Source organism: Apium graveolens, chromosome 4 (assembly GCF_009905375.1).
Source record: "Apium graveolens cultivar Ventura chromosome 4, ASM990537v1, whole genome shotgun sequence".
NCBI classification, from domain to species: Eukaryota; Viridiplantae; Streptophyta; class Magnoliopsida; order Apiales; family Apiaceae; genus Apium; species Apium graveolens.
This window is the reverse complement of record NC_133650.1, coordinates 298,522,289-298,529,768: the sequence shown is the minus strand read 5'-3', so window position 1 is coordinate 298,529,768 and position 7,480 is coordinate 298,522,289.

The window sequence follows — 7,480 nt, the reverse complement described above, 5'->3', positions numbered from 1 at the left end:
ATTACCTGTCATAGCAATAGCACTTTGATTATCACAGTAAATAGGGATTTTGAAATATGTTAACCCATAATCCAGTAACTGATTCTTCATTCAGAGAATCTGTGCACAGCAGCTTCCTGCAGCAATATACTCTGCTTCTGCAGTTGATGTGGAAATTGACTTTTGTTTCTTGCTATACCAAGAAACCAACCTGCCTCCAAGAAATTGGCAGCTACCACTTGTGCTTTTCCTGTCAATTTTGCAACCTGCAAAATCTGCATCTGAGTAACCTATTAATTTAAAATCTGATTCTCTAGGATACCATAATCCTAGATCAGCTGTTCCTTTAAGATACTTAAAGATTCTTTTTACAGCTGTTAAGTGAGGTTCTCTTGGATCTGCTTGAAATCTTGCACAAAGACAGGTAGCAAACATGATATCTGGTCTACTAGCAGTTAGATAGAGAAGTGAGCCAATCATACCTCTATAATCAGTAATATCTACTGAATTACCAGTATCCTTATCCAGTTTTGTTGCAGTGGCCATGGGAGTGGATGCACTTGAACAGTCTTGCATTCCAAATTTCTTCAGCAAGTTTCTGGTGTACTTAGATTGACAAATAAAAGTTCCTTCTTCACTCTTCTTGACTTGAAGGCCCAGAAAATAACTAAGTTCTCCCATCATACTCATCTGATATCTTGACTGCATTAGGTTGGCAAACTTTTTGCAAAGTTTGTCATTTGGAGACCCAAAAATAATATCATCAACATAAATCTGGATCAAAAGTAAGTCCTTTCCATGGTTGAGATAGAACAGTGTTTTGTCAATAGTTCCTCTGTTGAATCCACTTTCCAGAAGAAACTGAGCTAAAGTCTCATACCATGCTCTAGGAGCTTGCTTAAGTCCATAAAGTGCTTTATCAAGCCTGTAGACATAATCTGGATGTTTGGAATCTACAAAGCCTGGAGGTTGTTCAACATATACTTCCTCTTCCAATTCTCCATTGAGAAAAGCACTTTTCACATCCATTTGAAAGACAGTAAACTTTTTGTGAGCAGCATAAGCCATGAATATCCTTATGGCTTCTAACCTAGCAACTGGCGCAAATGTTTCATCATAGTCAATTCCCTCCTGTTGAGAATATCCTTTTGCAACCAGCCTTGCCTTGTTCCTTACAATTATGCCATCACTGTCAGTTTTGTTTCTGAATACCCACTTTGTACCAACAACCGATCTATTCTTAGGTCTTGGCACTAAGGTCCAGACTTTGTTTCTTTCAAATTCATTCAACTCTTCCTGCATTGCTTGCACCCAATCAGCATCTTGAAGAGCTTCTTCCACTTTTTTTGGCTCAGACTGAGAGAGAAAAGAATTGTAAAGACATTCATTCGAAGTACCTGTTCTAGTTCTGACACCTGCCTCAGGATTTCCAATTATCAAATCAGGTGTATGTGATTTTGTCCACTTCCTTGCAGATGGAAGATTTTCTCTAGAACTGGATGCTCCCCCATGATTCATGCTGTCTTCGGTTTCATTTTCTGATACTCCCCCTGAAACTATGCTCTCTGAGTTGGATCCTTCAGTATTTAGATTTTCAGTACTGTCAGTACTTGGCTTATCAGAACTTGACGAATCAGAATTTGAAGAGCCAGATGTATGTTCTGATGCTTCTTGAGATGTGATAATATCTTGAGTATGCTCCCCCTGCATTGGTGCATCTTCCTTTGACGTAGTCACCACAGTTTCAATAACATCAGAGTTTAATCCATCAGAATTTACAGTATCAGGACTTAGACTGTCAGGACTTGAGGTATCAGAATATGAATCTTCATTTTCAAATCTCAGCTGATCATGATCAATGCAATCTTCAAGTCCAGTGATCTTCTTGTCATCAAAAGAGACATTGATAGATTCCATGACCACTTTTGTTCTCAAATTATAGACTTTGAAGGCTTTTGTAGAAAGTGGATATCCAACAAAGATTCCCTCATCGGCTTTTAGATCAAACTTGGATAACTGTTCAGGATGAGTCTTGAGAACAAAACACTTACATCCAAATACATGAAAGTATTTGAGATTTGGCTTCTTGTTCTTCACCATCTCATATGGTGTTTTTCCATGCTTGTTAATGAGTGTTGCATTTTGAGTAAAACAAGCAGTCTGCACAGCTTCAGCCCAGAAATAGGTTGGAAGCTTTGCTTCTTCAAGCATTGTTCGTGCAGCTTCAATGAGAGTTCTATTCTTCCTTTCAACAACTCCATTTTGCTGTGGAGTTCCAGGAGCAGAAAATTCCTGCTTTATTCCATGATTTTTGCAGAACTCTTCCATTATCAGATTCTTGAATTCAGTGCCATTATCACTCCTCAAAATTTTCACAGAATCTTTGATCAATTTATCCAGATGTTTGACATGATCAATCAGGATAGATGAAGTTTCACTTTTTGTGTGCAAGAAATACACCCATGTGTATCTGGTGAACTCATCTACTATGACCAACGCATATTTCTTCTTTGCAATAGACATGACATTCACTGGACCAAATAGATCAACATGAAGCAGATAATAAGGCTCAAGAATTGATGATTCAGTCTTGCTCTTGAACGAAGATTTTCTTTGTTTAGCCTTCTGACATGAGTCACAAAGACCATCAGGAACAAACACTGATTTTGGCAGTCCTCTTACAAGATCTTTCTTGATCAGTTCATTTATCTTGTTGAAGTTTAAATGAGAGAGTTTCTTGTGCCAATTCCAGCTTTCTTCAGTTGAGGCTCTACTTACTAAACAGATTGCAGAACCATCAGAACTTGTTGAAAGCTTAGCTTCATAAATGTTACCACGCCTGAATCCCTTCAGAACAATTTTTTCTTTAGATTTACTAACTATTTCACAATGTTCTGCAAAGAAATCAACATGATAACCTCTGTCACAGATTTGACTTATACTCAGTAAGTTGTGTTTAAGTCCTGAGACCAGAGCTACATCTTTAATGATGACATTCCCAAGATTGATATTGCCATATCCCAAAGTTTTTCCAATGTTGCCATCTCCATAAGAAACACTTGGGCCAGCTTTCTCCACAAAGTCTGATAGCAGGGCCTTATTTCCAGTCATATGTCCTGAACATCCACTGTCCAGAACTAAAATATTTTTCCTGTTGCCCTGCAATCAAAAAGACCACTAATTATTAGTTTTAAGGACCCAGACTTGCTTGGATCCTTTGGCCTTTTTAGGTTTGTTAACATTTGCAGCGGATTTAGCATCAGATTTTATGTTAACAGTTTTCTTATCAGAACTTATACTACCAGACTTTGAATCAGAACCTATACTAGAAGGAACAACAGAAACTTTCTTTAAAGAAGGTTTTATTTGATAATAATCATAGTACAAACTATGATATTCCTTACAAGTATAAATGGAATGCCATAAACTACCACAATGAAAACAAGGATTTTGTGGTTTGTATCTAACAGACTGACTCTTAACTCCTGATTTTGAAGATAAGGAGTTAATATTCTTATTTTTCCTGCAAAAAGAAGCCAGATGGTTAGAACTTCCACAGTTATAACACGCTTTCCTAGGAGCATCAGGAACAGATTTATAGTTATTGCTTTTATTCACACCTTCCTTTCCATTCCTGTTTTTCCTAGGTGATTTTACCTTGTTTGCATTCTTAACATCTTTCAGCTTATGCTTAAGCTGCTTCTTTGTCATTAAGCCTATGTTAACTTCAGCTGTCTTTTCCTGTTTTAGTTTGTCAGAAGCTAATTTCTTTTTAACTTCTGATTTCTCATTTTCAGATTTTTCAGTTACAAACTTAACAGGTTTTAACTTCAGCTTTTGCTTATCAACATGCTTAATTTCTACAGTTCCTTTTTCATTTTTATTTTCTCCATAACCTAAGCCCTCTTTCCAATTTCCACTGCTTAGCAAATTTTGAGTTGTTTTGCCAGAGTTAGTCCAAGTTCTGATAATCTCTCTCTCATTTTCTAACTCAGTTTTTAGAGATTCATTCATTTTTAGCACTTCATCCCTAACATAAAAAGCATCATCTCTATCCTGTTGAGTTTGATGGAACATGACTAACTCTTTTTCTAAGAAATCATTTCTTTTCCTAAAAGCAAGATTTTCAGAAGTTAATCTTTCACATGTTAAAGTTTGATCTCTATAACTAACAAACATGGTTTTAAGATATCTTCTCAACTCATTAATATCATCAGTATGAAAAGCATAAGTAGTCTGAGGTACCTTTGTTTCAGCAGCTTCAGAACTGCTCTCAGAACTGCTCTCAGAACTTGATTTATCAGCATTTGCCATCAATGCATAGTTCTCCTCACTTTCAGAGTCTGAGGTGTCTGTCCAGCTTTTCTGCTTTGTGACAAGAGCTTTGCCTTTGTCACTCTTGGTCTTCTTGCAATCAGGAGATATGTGGCCTTTCTCACCACAATTATAACATTTAACATTAGCGTAATCTCCTCTGTCATACTTTCCTCCTCTTCCTTCAGATTTTCTGAAATTCTTCTTATCAGAACTTATGCCTTTTCTGGAAAACTTCTTTCCCTTCCTGAACTTCCTGTATGCAATCTTTGTGATTCCTTTAACCATAAGAGCACACAGCTTCATTATCTCCTCATCAGCATCAGTTTCAGGCAAGCTTTCAGAATCTGAGTCATCATCACTCTCAGAACTTGATGACTCAGTATCAGACTTTATGATAAGAGCTTTACCCTTGTCTTTCTTTGAGGAAGGTGGTTTGGGGGATTCCTCTTCAGCCTTGAGAGCAACTGTCCTTGACTTTCCTCCTTTCCTCTTGCTTCTTTGTTCCATCTCAAGTTCATGAGTCTTGAGCATTCCATAGATTTCATCAAGAGTTGTTTCATCAAGATTGTAGTTGTCTCTTATTGTTGTTGCCTTCAAATCCCAACATTCAGGAAGAGCTAACAGGAATTTAAGGTTTGTATCTTCAAGATCATACTCCTTATTAACCAATGACAAGTCATTCAAGAGTTTGACAAATCTATCATATACATCAGTCAATGACTCATTAGTCCTAGAGTCAAAGTGTTCATACTCTTGAGTGAGTATTGTCTTCCTGTTCTTCTTAACTGTTTCAGTTCCTTGACACCTTGTCTCCAGTGCATCCCATATCTCCTTAGTAGTCTTGCAGTTGATTACCCTGTTTGACATTACATTATCAATGGCACTATGCAATAAGTGTCGTACCTTGGCATCCTTAGCAATAGATGCTATATCTTCAGCAGTGTAATCACTCTTTTCCTTTGGTACGGTCTTTGCTGCTTCACCTGCAACTACAACAGCGAGCTTGGTAGGTTTGTGAGGCCCTTCCTTGATTCTATCAAGGTATTCTGGATCTGTTGCTTCCAGAAACATGGTCATCCTTACCTTCCATATGGGATATTCAGATGGTCTCAATATGGGAACTCTGATAGTCTCATATCGACTCTGAGTTGATGTCTTTGATGATTCCTCAGTTTTGGTAGGCTTAGTTGGAGTTTCTGTGTCAGACATGATTGTGTTTGGATCTTTAACTATATGTGTGTTAACAGAAGGCTCTGATACCACTTGTTAGGTCACACTTTCACTGTAGAGGGGGTGAATACAGTATTTATTACAATCAAATCAAACTTCAAGAACTTATGTAACAGAAAACAAACTTTATTGAAACAATAAACTCTGTTACAATCTGGAACTGTTATCTCTCAGTGATGAACAAAATATCACGAGAGCTGCTAGGGTTACAGTAAATAATATTCTCGATAATGATAACACTTATAGTGTAAACCCTATGTCTGTGTTTATATACTACACAGTTACAAGATAATCGCTAATTGATATGGAATATAATTCTGCTTCCTAATATATATCAATCAGATATCTTCTATTCCAAGTATTCCATTCTTCACGGAATTCCTTCTTCATGCATATCTCTTCTTATGTTTATCTTGATCTTCTTAACTTCAATCAGCTACTGTCCTTATCTGATCATCCTTCAGCACTTAAGTTCCGATATCTATCTCCTGATGCTTATCTCCTGATAACATAAGTACTGATATCCCTTAAGTTCTGACGTCCAGTATAAGTACTGATCAGTTAAGCACTGATTTATTCTGTTCAAATAAGATCTGAAATCTAAACATAAAACATATTAGCCATGACATTATCAAATATATCTAACAACCCTTTCCTCTAATTGCGACCACACAATTACATTCGCTTAGCTGGGCATCTCCAGAGATGCACTGCTATCATCTCGTCAAATGACTTGACCCCATTCAGAGTTCAAATAACTCTTGCTAACTAGCAGTTCAAGTACCTCTTAAGGTTTATAGGGAATAGACTCAGATACATAAGTATCTAAATGTATATGGTAGAGGTACTACCAATTCATCCTTACAACTTGTTATTACCACATTGAATACACTTCGAGGGATCTCCTCTCAGGTGTATTGGGTTCCCGTTGTTGATGAATTATGATGGGTTACCAGTCTCATCCCCAACCTCGACTTAAGGACTATAGCATGCTCAATCCCTTTAGTCAGCGGATCAGCTATAATATCCTGAGTTCCTATGAACTCTATAGCAATAATCCTATCAGACACAAGACCCCTTATAGACTTTAGTCGTTAACCATCTTGCTAATTAATATATAACACAGATAATCTCTTCAAGATTGTTGGGTATAATTCTAACTACACAGCAACAATGGGCAGTTATATATATAATAACAAGAACATGGCAAATAACCCAACTAACGAAACAAAACACGAAGGCAATAACAAACTATAAAGACTGTAATTGACAAAGAAAGTAAAGAAAACTTATCTCTTATCGCTTTCCAAATTCTGATAAGAAGAAGAACACAATAGCTGAGTCGCCAAACCCTTCAAGAGGACTTGACTGTTCTTGAAGAGATTATTTCCCCCCACTTAAACAGTGATGGAATGCAACAATATCGCTTCCAGGATAAAACAACAACAGATCAATCTGGCCACAGAACCAACAATGATCAACGGCGACTCGCACCTCAGTTTGCCTAAAAAACCTATGCAACTCATATATGTTTGCGAGGTAGGCACCGAGACTTGTGTCATTTTTATCTCAAGTGTACCTCTTAATATATAGGCATCTCAAGTTACTCTTCTTCTATTTTACTCGATGTAGTACACCAAGTAACAAAATAGAAAAAGTAAACAAAATGGGTTTTCCTTATTATTTATATTATATCCAGATTACTTAATATTATAAAATATATTCAGAGTATGATTAAAATAATCCTTACTCAATATATTTTATATTAATAATTAAATAATCAATATAAATAATTAAACTTGTAATAGAAAAGAAAAATATAAGAGTTCCCACTAGCACTAGGCCACACAAGCATTCCACTTATGCTAGTAGTTGCAAACAACACTAACACAAGATGCTATATAAACTCAATATCTTTCTTTTACAATACCAATGTGGGACAAAATCTCCATAA